Raw genomic sequence first — 11,076 nt, forward strand, 5'->3', positions numbered from 1 at the left:
GAGGGAGACAAACAAAAGAAAATGGAAGATCTCGCTATAAAAGCATCAGGGCCATTATGAGCTGGTGAAGACTGGAAACTCCATAGTAGGTCTGGGCCTGGTACCTCAGGTTGCAGGAATCTGACAACAAGAATGGTGGAGGGACCTGGGATGTCTGTAACCCTGCCTGAAAGGAGAGACTACATCATTGACAAGAACTTGGACCATAGTTAGGCCATCAAAAACTGAACTAGGAATTTGAAGATGAGGGAATTTGGGTAAGGTAGGGCTGCAACACAGGAAAGGAGCATGACCTCAAGAGGAAGTATTTTTCTAAAAGAAAAATAAAAAGAGTGTGGCAGCCAGGGCAGTGACAGAACTGGGGCTTTCCTGACACCACAGTAGTGTAGGGAAGGAGTACAAAGGTAGTGTAAGGTGAGTATTGACATCTAGGGGAGATTGAAGGAAGGGTCAAGTGATGATTGCTAAGAGCTAACCCAGAGCTGGGAACTGGGGATAGGTTAGAGGGACAATCTTGTAATGTGAGCCCAAGGTCTCCAAAAGAGCAGAAAGAATGGGGTAAATGGGTAGAGAAAGGTGTTTTCACGGCATGAGTTTCCACCCTTCTGTGATTTGTTTCCTGAGACTGAACAGTCAATGTCAAGTGTTCAGTGTTTAGTGAGTTGACCTTGATATTCAGTCCATGTCACAACTCAGTTCTCTTGTCCACTATGGGTAATTCATGTCATGCACCCAGGGAAAGACTTGCCTAGGGAGTAATGGTAGAACCAACACACACACACACACACACACACACACACACACACACACAGCCTTCCGAAAAACAAACATTTATTCTCAGAGATAGTACAATTTGAACCCAGAAAAGTAACAAATATTTTTTAACTGCTCCTTTCTCTGGGACAGAGCTTCACTTTGGAAGTCAGGTCAAAAGAGTGGCAGTACCTCTTTGCCAATGATTTCAGAGTGAACTTCTCAGGTCTGTCCAGAATAAAAAAGAAGCTGAAAACTGAGAGGTTTTCTTGTCCACTGTTTCAACTTCAAAAGATGGGGCTAGAATTTTGACATTACTCTTCACACAAGGTAAACTGAAATCATGGTTCTGGATTCTCATTTTCTTTTCTTCTGGCTGATAGGCAGAGGAGGAGAGAAGGAAAGGGGATATTATTAATCTGCTTATCTTTTTGGTTACATTAGTTTAGAGAAATAATTCAAAGGCCAGTTACATTACTAGTGTGGCTTAAGCAAATATATGAGGCATACTTAATAGCTGATTTCTAGTTTGTGTGCATCAAGCAATTACTACTGTTCTCCACGAGGCTGCACATAAATTACTTGACGAAGTCAACTCATTTTTTTCAACAAGCAGTGATTGAATGTACTATGTTTCAGGAATGTGCTGGGGGCTGAGGTTACAAAAACATGTCAGATGTAGTGTTTGCCCTCAAGGAATATTCTAATAAGGGATATAGGCATGTAACTAATGATTATAGTGTCATAAGTGCTAAGATGAGAGCATGATGTGGAAGGTATTGAATTACAGAGAAGTATCTAAATAAGAGATTTAAGAAAATTTTCCTGAAGACATGAAATATTTCAGTTATATACAAAAAATACAGGGAATAATGGGGAAGGAGTAATAAAAAAGTGTACAAAGTTATTAAATAATTAGAGGGATTAATGACTGTTGAGGAAACTAAGGACTGCTCTTACGTATCACCAAAACTTGAGGTAACTACATTTTATTTTATATGGATTTAGTTCAGTCTTGGCTATTTAAAATACTTTAGTTTTTTGTGGCAAAAAAAAATTATTTCCAAATATACAGGCTTTTTCCTTATTAATGGAAACCCAGTATGTATGTATGTATGTATGTATGTATGTATGTATGTATTTAGGAGAGATGCCTGTGAGCAGAGGGAGGGAGGGAGGGAGGAGGGACAAAGCAGGAGGGAGAGGAAGAGGGAAAGAAGCCCAAGCAGACTCTGGCCAAGTGGGGTGCCTGACATGAGGCTCAATCTCATGACCTCGAGATCATGACTTCCGCTGAAACCAAGGGTTGGGCACTTAACTGACTGAGCCCCCCAGGCGCCCTGGAACTCTAATTTTTACATAGGCATGCAACACCTAGCATAAAAATTGCAGCTCAGACTGGCCTGTGATTAGGTTGTGGCCCACAGGATACAAGCAGGAGAAATGTCCCTGAAGAACAGCGAGGTATCCTTCTCCATTCTTTCCTCCTTTCATGGGGCAGAAATACAGACACCATGGTCAGAGCTCGAGTAATCTCCTTGGACAATGCAGTAAAAACTGCAAGCTGGAAATGCTAGGGAGCAACATAGAGAGAAGCCCAGATTCCTGACCCCACAGAAGGTCATACTACCTCTGAATTAGCTATTTTGGATTTTCTGTATTGGGATAGATAAGTAAATGTGTATATTGGAGTGTTTCTATTGCTTGGAACCAAAAACTTAAAGTGCATACAGTTTTAGAATTACAACCCCCATTTAAAAATATCTTTTGTAAATAGACAACAAAAAAATCGGGTAACAGTTAACAATTTTTTTCTCTATTTTTTGTAACTTTTTGTTTGTTTGTTACCATTTATAGACCACATTTGGTGAGCCAAGATTTTACCAAGATGTATATATCTCATCTAATTCTTCCAACACCCTATAAAGTAGGCACTATTATTACCCGTGCCAATTTACAGGGCAGAAGGCTCGAGGCCATAGGAGTTTGTGAGGACAGAGTTGGGATTTGAACTAGGAAGTTTAAATCAACGCTTGGCTCTTCCTGTCCAGATGTTCTGCTTTGTTAACTAAATATAAGTTTAAAAGAAGGACATTCATTTTTGCCTAAAAATCATAAAGATCCAATTATAAAATTTTACGAATTTACTCAGTCTCCAAGATACATTTTCTATGTTCGCTACTAAGCATGTAATACATGTAATACAGAACATTTCAGGAATTAATGCATGCAAAAATAACCTTCTATATATATGTTGTAGTGATTACATATGTGAAATGAAGGGTCAAAATCCAATGGCAAACATAAACAGAAGTATCCAGAAACTTGTGAAAATATAAATTAAAAACAGCTTAAAAATTTTCCTTTTAATCATCCAGATGTTCAATTTCATATAATTCTACCATTTCTGATTTTTTTCTCAACTGACAGAAGACTTGTTATTATTGAGTAAGCAGTCAATAGTGTAGGAAATTTTTCCTGCAAATTATAGGTAGTCACATAATTTCCAAGTGAGAATGGGCCTTAGAGAAAACCTAACCCAGTCTCTTTAATTTATTGATAAAGAAAGTATTGCTCAGAGAATTAAGAAAACTGTACCTTCTGGCAATTATAATTAGAACGGGAGTTAGATTCGGTTTTCCTAATGATCACTATAATGATGGTTCCACTACATTTCATTCCTGAAGACCATCTTCTACTTTCATTTGATGAAAAAGGCAACACGTCCAGTGTGGCCAGGTAACATCCCTGTAACATCCCTGAAGCAAAGAGCAGGACTGCAGGGCACTGTACGGAATGAGGGTCGTAAGTAGTAGTTCATTGTACTCAATGTATCAGCCATCCAGGGCCTCAATCTGAACATAGCTTTAGAGGTCTATGAGCCACTGGAAGCTGCATCACTAGATGTTTACATGTACATTTTCCTGGTGATTGTGTCCATATTTTTGTTGTTGTTGTTGTTGTTAGACTCTCAAATCTAAAAAGGATTGAGATCCAATGTTGTCTTCAAATACCTGACTATCCTCTGAACCAGTGCTCCTTTCCACCACCTAATATAATATTCTATCCTTGGTAAATTTTTTTCTTTTGGAGGACAGATGTATATTTTAAGGAACTATGCCATAATTTTGAAACAGAGATAACCCAAGCTTATATTGGCAATTCCGAGAATGGGGCAGTAAAGAGAGCGTGCTTTGAATCTCTTCCCTTCTTAGCCTTTGACAAAACAAAATGCATTGGCTTCTAAATATCACATCCTTTATGAAAACCCATTAAGAAGCTCATTTGATTTCATAGGTCTATCACCTGAACCTATTCTTTAGGTATGGTGATCAGGCTTTGGAATTGTTCCTGAGACTGTCAAAAACACAGTCATACCACACATCTCACACTCTTAACTAAGAACAATTCTGCACAGTTAGGAGCCTTTATCTGAAAAGAGTTTCAGTATAAAGTAAACATGGCGAATGACTTCCCCTCCCTCCCTTAGAGAGGTCATGTTCGAGGTTCACTGGCAATGCAAGATGGGAAGGCCTGGCTGGTGCCCACCTGCTAAGAATTAAACAGAGAGTTGCAGTCTCTTGTGCAATCAATTCCTGGTCTTTCAAGGGAAGCCCCGAATTTGTCACCAGAAAAACTCTGACATGCCCATAAGCCATTTATTAATTAGAGTTAGTTTGGGCATTATGGAATTACTCTAACTTAACCATAACAATTCTCCCAATATGTGAGAAAAATCTCAAGCAAAACAGATGCATGCATTGCTTTGGGTAATCAAGTTTGCCAAGCAGGTTTTATTGTACTCTTCTCAGCATGGTGCTTAGTATCTAAAACCCCACCACATGTTGTAACAATAAAGTTATTGCTTATCAACCAGACCAAGCTGACAACCGACAAATGTTGCCATGAGTTATTTCAGGCTGGGTTACAATCCTCTCTTTGGAAACCCATCAATGTGTGTTTAGTAAGTAATGTTCAATAATGATCAAGGTCGGAAACTTGTGCAGAAACACACTCAGAAATAAACCACCACCACTAACACACACACACACACACACACACACACACACAAACAAAAACGGAAGAAAGCCTATGTGTGGGGAAATATCCTCCAAAAACACTAAACTAATTGTGAAAATATATTTTTTCCACAGGGGGAAGTAAACTCTTTTTTTAAGGCATGAATAATTCTAGACAACACCATGTTTTTTATTAAAACCTAACCTTACAAGTAACACTGGACTATTCTCAGGGATGGATGGGCATTCATCACCCTCCTCTTTGATGGAAGGTGTTGATACATTTTTGGTGGTAGCTTAGCTACATTGTTCTTTAACTTCTTCAGAAGTTTTAGATGAAGACCATTTGAACTTAGTGATTTATGGCCACTTAATTTCTCATATTTTTTCAATCAGGTCTTTGTTTTGATTTGTCTGACAGTTCTTCACCTTCCTCCTCTGTACAAAGTAACTCCAGGGTAGACACTTCTTTATCATCCCGGAGGGAAGGCCAGGCACAAAGCACCCATTCAATTCCTTTGCATTCTTTGCAGTTTCTTTGGATGGCTTCATTCTCAACAAAGTGGTCTAATAGATCAAATCAACCTCCAATGGATTTTGCATTCTGATATGCTGATCTCAAGGGGGATTCTTCTATTATGCATTTGGGAATCACTTTGAATTTTTTTCGGGGGGTTTCAAACATTACAGACTTTTATCACTTGTCTTTCATCCTTCCCAAACCCGAACATCTTACTTTCATTTTAGTTTACTTTCCTAAAGTGTTCATGAATTCCTAATAGTGTATCCTTAAGCAGGATCTATGCTGTTTCTCTGGATTTTTTAATCTACACCTTTTCTCTTGTGACTAATCTCTCTCTCTCCTTTTTTTTTCTTACATTTTTCTTTTAAAGATTTGAGTATCCACAGGTGTCCCTTTGATGTAATGTTCTCTATGAAAATGTCAAACTTGATTATGTCATCGCTACTGCTGATTTTAGGTGTCTCATCTTTTACTCTCAGACCAACAAGTCAGAAATGGCAGAAGCTTTACCAACCCTGAACCCAAGTACTGTTTTTATAAAACAACAACAACAAACTTCATTATCCAACAGTGAAACAAGCTTCACGACTTAAATTTTTAACAACATACTAATCTCAGTATTGGTTATGCCACCTCTTAAAATGTGTCACTCGTGTCAAAGTGGTGAGAATTACAAGTTTCCTGTCTATCAACCCTGACCCCTCCCAGCCTCTGTCTAACAGGCCCCTGCTGTAATGCAAAGCTTATGTCCTATATTTCAATATGGTAAATCAATCACAATGAAACATAGGTTTCTTATTAACATATGCCAATCACTCTTTGGTAATCTACCAACACTTATGTATAGTAACTATAGTTTATCCTTCTTTATATAAATAAAACAATCTGTCTCCCTCACTTTTCTAACCATTTCAATATAACGCCTAGTGGCAGACAAGCCAAATCGAGGCGTGGTGAACCTATTCTTGCTCCTTCCAGACTGAATACATCTAACCAGATAGTTTTGTATTATCACAGGTTCTCTTTTGCAAAAACCCATGGAAGAACTCTTGAATTCCTGCTATAACTGAAAAACATACACATCTTCCAGAAAAACCTGAAAGTGACTTTGTAAAAAAAAATAATATATATATATATATATATATATATATATATATATATAAATCCAATACATACTTTGCTGTTACTACTGAAATTTTTTTCTAAACTTAGATCTTAGAACACTTTGTAATCATCTATTTCTCTTACACTAATCCTTCAAATAGCCAGGTCACTTGCAGACCTTATCAGTATTTCCCAAGTGCCCACTGTGTACAAAAAGCACACCTGAGTCTGCATGCTTCTGATAATGTTAGTATCTAAGTTCAGATTCAGAGTATCCCTTCCTTGGGAACTCAGGCCTCTTATCAAATAAACAAGCTTTAGATAAATGTTATGGGTAGAACTGACCCCTTCAAATTCAGAAATTGTAATGCCTAGTACTTCATAATGTAACTTTGTAAGGATATAGGATTGTTGCAGATGCAATTAGTTAAGATGAGGTCACGTAGAGAGAATATGGTGGGCCCCTAATCCAACATGACTGGTATTCCATAAAAAGGAGAAATATTGACAGAGAGTGACAGATACAAGAAGATCATCATGCAAAGACTGGAGTTATGTTATCACAAGCCAAGAAACTACCAAAATCTAGCAAAAAGGGCTAGAACAGATCTTTCCCTAGTACCTTCAGAGGGAACATGGCTCTCTGGAACCCTGATCTCAGATTTCTAGCCTCTAGAACTGTGAGACAATGAAAATAAATTTCCAGAGTTGAAGCCACTCAGTTGGTAATACCATATTATGAACTTCCCAACAAATTAATGCAAGAAAATTCAGTATCAATCGATAATTAATTCATCAATATTGAATAATCAGGTGGGCAGAGAAAAAGAGAAATTCATAGAAATATTTCAAAGGAATATTATTTTTTTACAGTGAAGTATTTCCCTAAGATTTCTTAGGTAAATATCAGCTTACTCTTCAGTATCCCTAGAGCATTTGTTAATATCTATGTTAATAGTGTCTTATCATGCTATTATGATCATTTTGTCTGCACATATGTTTCTCTTTGAACCTGAAATCTCAGAGGGCTAGGACCATGATAGCTTCTTCACTTCAGCATACGATAAATGATACGTAACTCATAATACATGTTCATAAAATGTCTTCAAAAAATGATAAAACTAGATTTGCCACAATATTGTAGAATGTTAACCAGATCATTCTGTTAAATAAAAGTTTTCCTTCAAAATAGTTATTGGTCCTTAACCAAGACACATGAAACAGTTCAAGTGGACTCCAACCATATCTTTTGTCAATGCCATAACGAAAACCAAGATATGTGTTGTCCGTTTAAAAGGATCCTTAGAGATCAAATATACTGACGATAAAGTGGACTGAACAGTTAAAAGTGAAAAGACAGAAAACAGTCCCTGGCCTCTGACCTCAACTGCTATTTGTAGATTTGTTGTCTGTTTTTCAGAACCTAGTATTAAGAGAAGGTATAAAAATACTGCCATGTGTTCACCTCTATTCTTGGTCCAGGTTGTCCTGCCTGGCCAAGGATGGAAGTGCATAAGTTGAAACCCACATCTTAATGTGAACCAGACATGGTGGGGGATTCACCACTACGTCCTGCCAGGTATTCAAGCCTTCCAGATACTCCGCTGTCTTTTGATGATCTGCCTATAAATTCTTCCAGTCTCTGAGCATCAGCCCAAGTTTCTTCTGCCCTTCCTCCTCCCTCTGACCTCCCCAATATCTCATCTGCCTTGTGCAATCTGACACAAGCTACTAGGCCTCAGTCTCACTTTCATTTTGCTGCATCTGTTTCACAACATAGCCCTCATTTCTGTGTTTCCAAGCACAGCCTGGCATCTTGTCTCCTGTTCCTGACAGATAATTCAGTTTTATTTTTCTGTCTCCAGATCTTAACCTACCTCCAGTTATCCAAGACATAGCAGTTCACCAGCAGTTTGGAAGCACACATTCCTGATCTCTGTGCCCAGACTCCACATTTCATCCAAGAAGATAGTTTGCCCCAGGCAGCTGTGCTAGTGACATGAACCACTATTGACAGGTTCTTGTATATCGATGAAATAGATGGAAATAAAGCATTTTTAAACACAATATTTCTCAATCTCATTAGTTTATAACATATACTGGGTATATTCATATGGTAGATCTGAATATGCCTTCTTTATATAGAAACTTTTTTGTAGTTTCTTAGTGTTTTTTCATAATTCTCCATAGAATTTAAGCTACTGAGAAAAAATCTGCATATTTTTCTTTCATTGTCATTATTTCCCATAATCTCAAAAATACCTGATAGAGCTAAGATGGAGAAAGAGAATTAAACAACTCTAAGTTAAATGCAATTTAGAGTTGTATTTTGTTGGGTTGATAAAATGTTTTTTGAAGTGTATTTGATGTTAACATGCAAAGCCAGTATGTTTTCTATCTCACCTCCCTGCACCTAAAATAAAACCCAAACCAAAAACCATGAATTTCCAAATGATCTTGAAAGAAAACCAAAGATCTGGCAACATTATGTTTTTATTCCCACATGGCTGAAATGGAGTTCTGATGTAAATCCTTTAGTTTGCCACAATCCTCACCACTCCCTATTACCTACCAAGCTCATTTCACTCATCCGAGATAGCTGCTGGCTCCTGGTATGCATTTAAATAATCTGTAATAAGCATGATATTTTGATGTGTCATGCAAATGGTTTTATGCTCTAAATCCTATATCCTACTGAAAAAAAAATTCGTCAATAGTAGAATCCTGTTTATTGTCAAGTATAACTTCCACATGAACTGACCTGCTCAGTAGTTACACATGTCTCAGGTTGTAGGCTTTCCTAAAGTGCAGAACTTTGACCCTATGGATATAGGCTTTTTGTTCAATAAAGAAAACCATCAATTACATTATGTTGTTTGGTACCAAAAATGCTTTGATCTTTTTAAGGGTATTTATTACAAAGGAAAGCAGGGTGAGAGTCCTCTGACAGACATGAGGTTTTATATGAAAACCTCAAGCGTCTGCGGTCTCTGACTTACTGGCATAAAACCACTGGTATAAAATGTTTCAGATTTGACCCATTTTATCTTTCTTGAATTTAATTTCTAGAGTTTCCATTTATTAGCTATTGTGTGTGGATAAATCAGTCTCTTTGGTCCTCAGTTTCTTAAATTTTTACATTATCTTAAAGTTCCATAATTGATCTCTAAAGATCCACTAATGTCTTTTAAAAACTTGAGTCTCCATAATGAATACATTAGCAATTCCTGGCTACAACTCAAATATTTACAATAGAATAATATTGTGAAAGAATTGAAAACTGTTGAATCCACTGTTGTTTCCCAGGTGGAATATTAAATTACTTTTTTAAAAAATACATGTTCACCAGAATATGTTCAATTTCCCTTGGAATTTCATCTTAGTATCCTTATTCCAATTATCTAAAATTTTTAATTTATTAAAATGCAACCTCACTGTCTAATACCTCACCGATATGTGAATCTGAAAAACAGAAAAGTCAAACACAGAAACAGAGTAGAAAAGTGGCTGCCTAGGGCTGGGAGAAAATAAGGAGAGGCTGGTAAAAGAGTACAAACAGTAAATTATAAGATGAATAAGGTCTGAGGATCTAATACATAACACTGTGTTATATTATTGAGATTTGCAAAGAGAGTAGAACATAAATGTTCTCACAAAAAAAAAAAAAGAAGAAAAAAAAAGCAGAGGGTAAATATATAAGTTGATGGATGTGATAATGTACTCAGTCAGGGGAATTTTTTCCCAGCATATGTGTATATCAATTATCACTCTGTACTCTCTAAATATTTTACAGCTTTGTTGGTTAGTTACACCTCAATAAAGCTGGCAAAAAAAAAAAAAGTCATCCCTCTCCCCATCTTAAGTAATGGAAGTCTGAAGGCAAAACTTAACTCCATCGAGATGGGCAATCTGTACTTCCTCTTGGGAACCTAATTTGGCTGATTGTGCCACAGCTCCTAATATAAAAAAGGCAGAATTTTGGAGTTTGTTTAACTTCCTCTCCCTCCTGGACCCTGAGATGTCCAACCTGTCATGTAACTTGTAAATTACTCATCCCTGGTCCTGCCCAATATTCTGCAGTTTTGTAATCAGCCATTTTTCCAAGCCTGTCCCCTTAAAACTTTATCAAATGTCTTCAGAGTGGTATTTATGCAACATGAGTTTAATTATTTCTTTCTCATTCATGAAACCATTGCTCCCCTCCTCATCAGCAGTGTGAAAGCAGTATATCATCATGGTTAAAAGCAGGACTTGGTGAAGGTGGCAAGCCAAAGTGTCTATTGCTACTTTAACTGTTGTTAGCTCTGTAGTCTTGGGCAATAACTGAGTAGGCCTGAAAGGTAGGATCAACTTGAAGTACCATTTCTGGGAAAAGACAAAATATATTTTTTGAAGATTTTATTTATCTATTTGTGAGAGACACAGAGAGAGAGAGAGAGAGAGAGAGAGAGGCAGAGACACAGGCAGAGGGAGAAGCAGGCTCCATGCAGGGAGCCTGATGTGGGACTCGATCCCCAGACTGCAATCACTCCTTGAGCCAAAGGCAGATGCTCAACCGCTGAGCCACCCAGGAGTCCCAACAAAATACTTTTTAGATGTCACCACAGAAGGCAAAATTAGAACCTACTGATGGATATGATTGGGATATACATTTTCAATGCAACACATTTAAGAATA

Source organism: Canis lupus, chromosome 18, assembly GCF_011100685.1.
Source record: "Canis lupus familiaris isolate Mischka breed German Shepherd chromosome 18, alternate assembly UU_Cfam_GSD_1.0, whole genome shotgun sequence".
In the NCBI taxonomy this organism is placed as follows: Eukaryota; Metazoa; Chordata; class Mammalia; order Carnivora; family Canidae; genus Canis; species Canis lupus.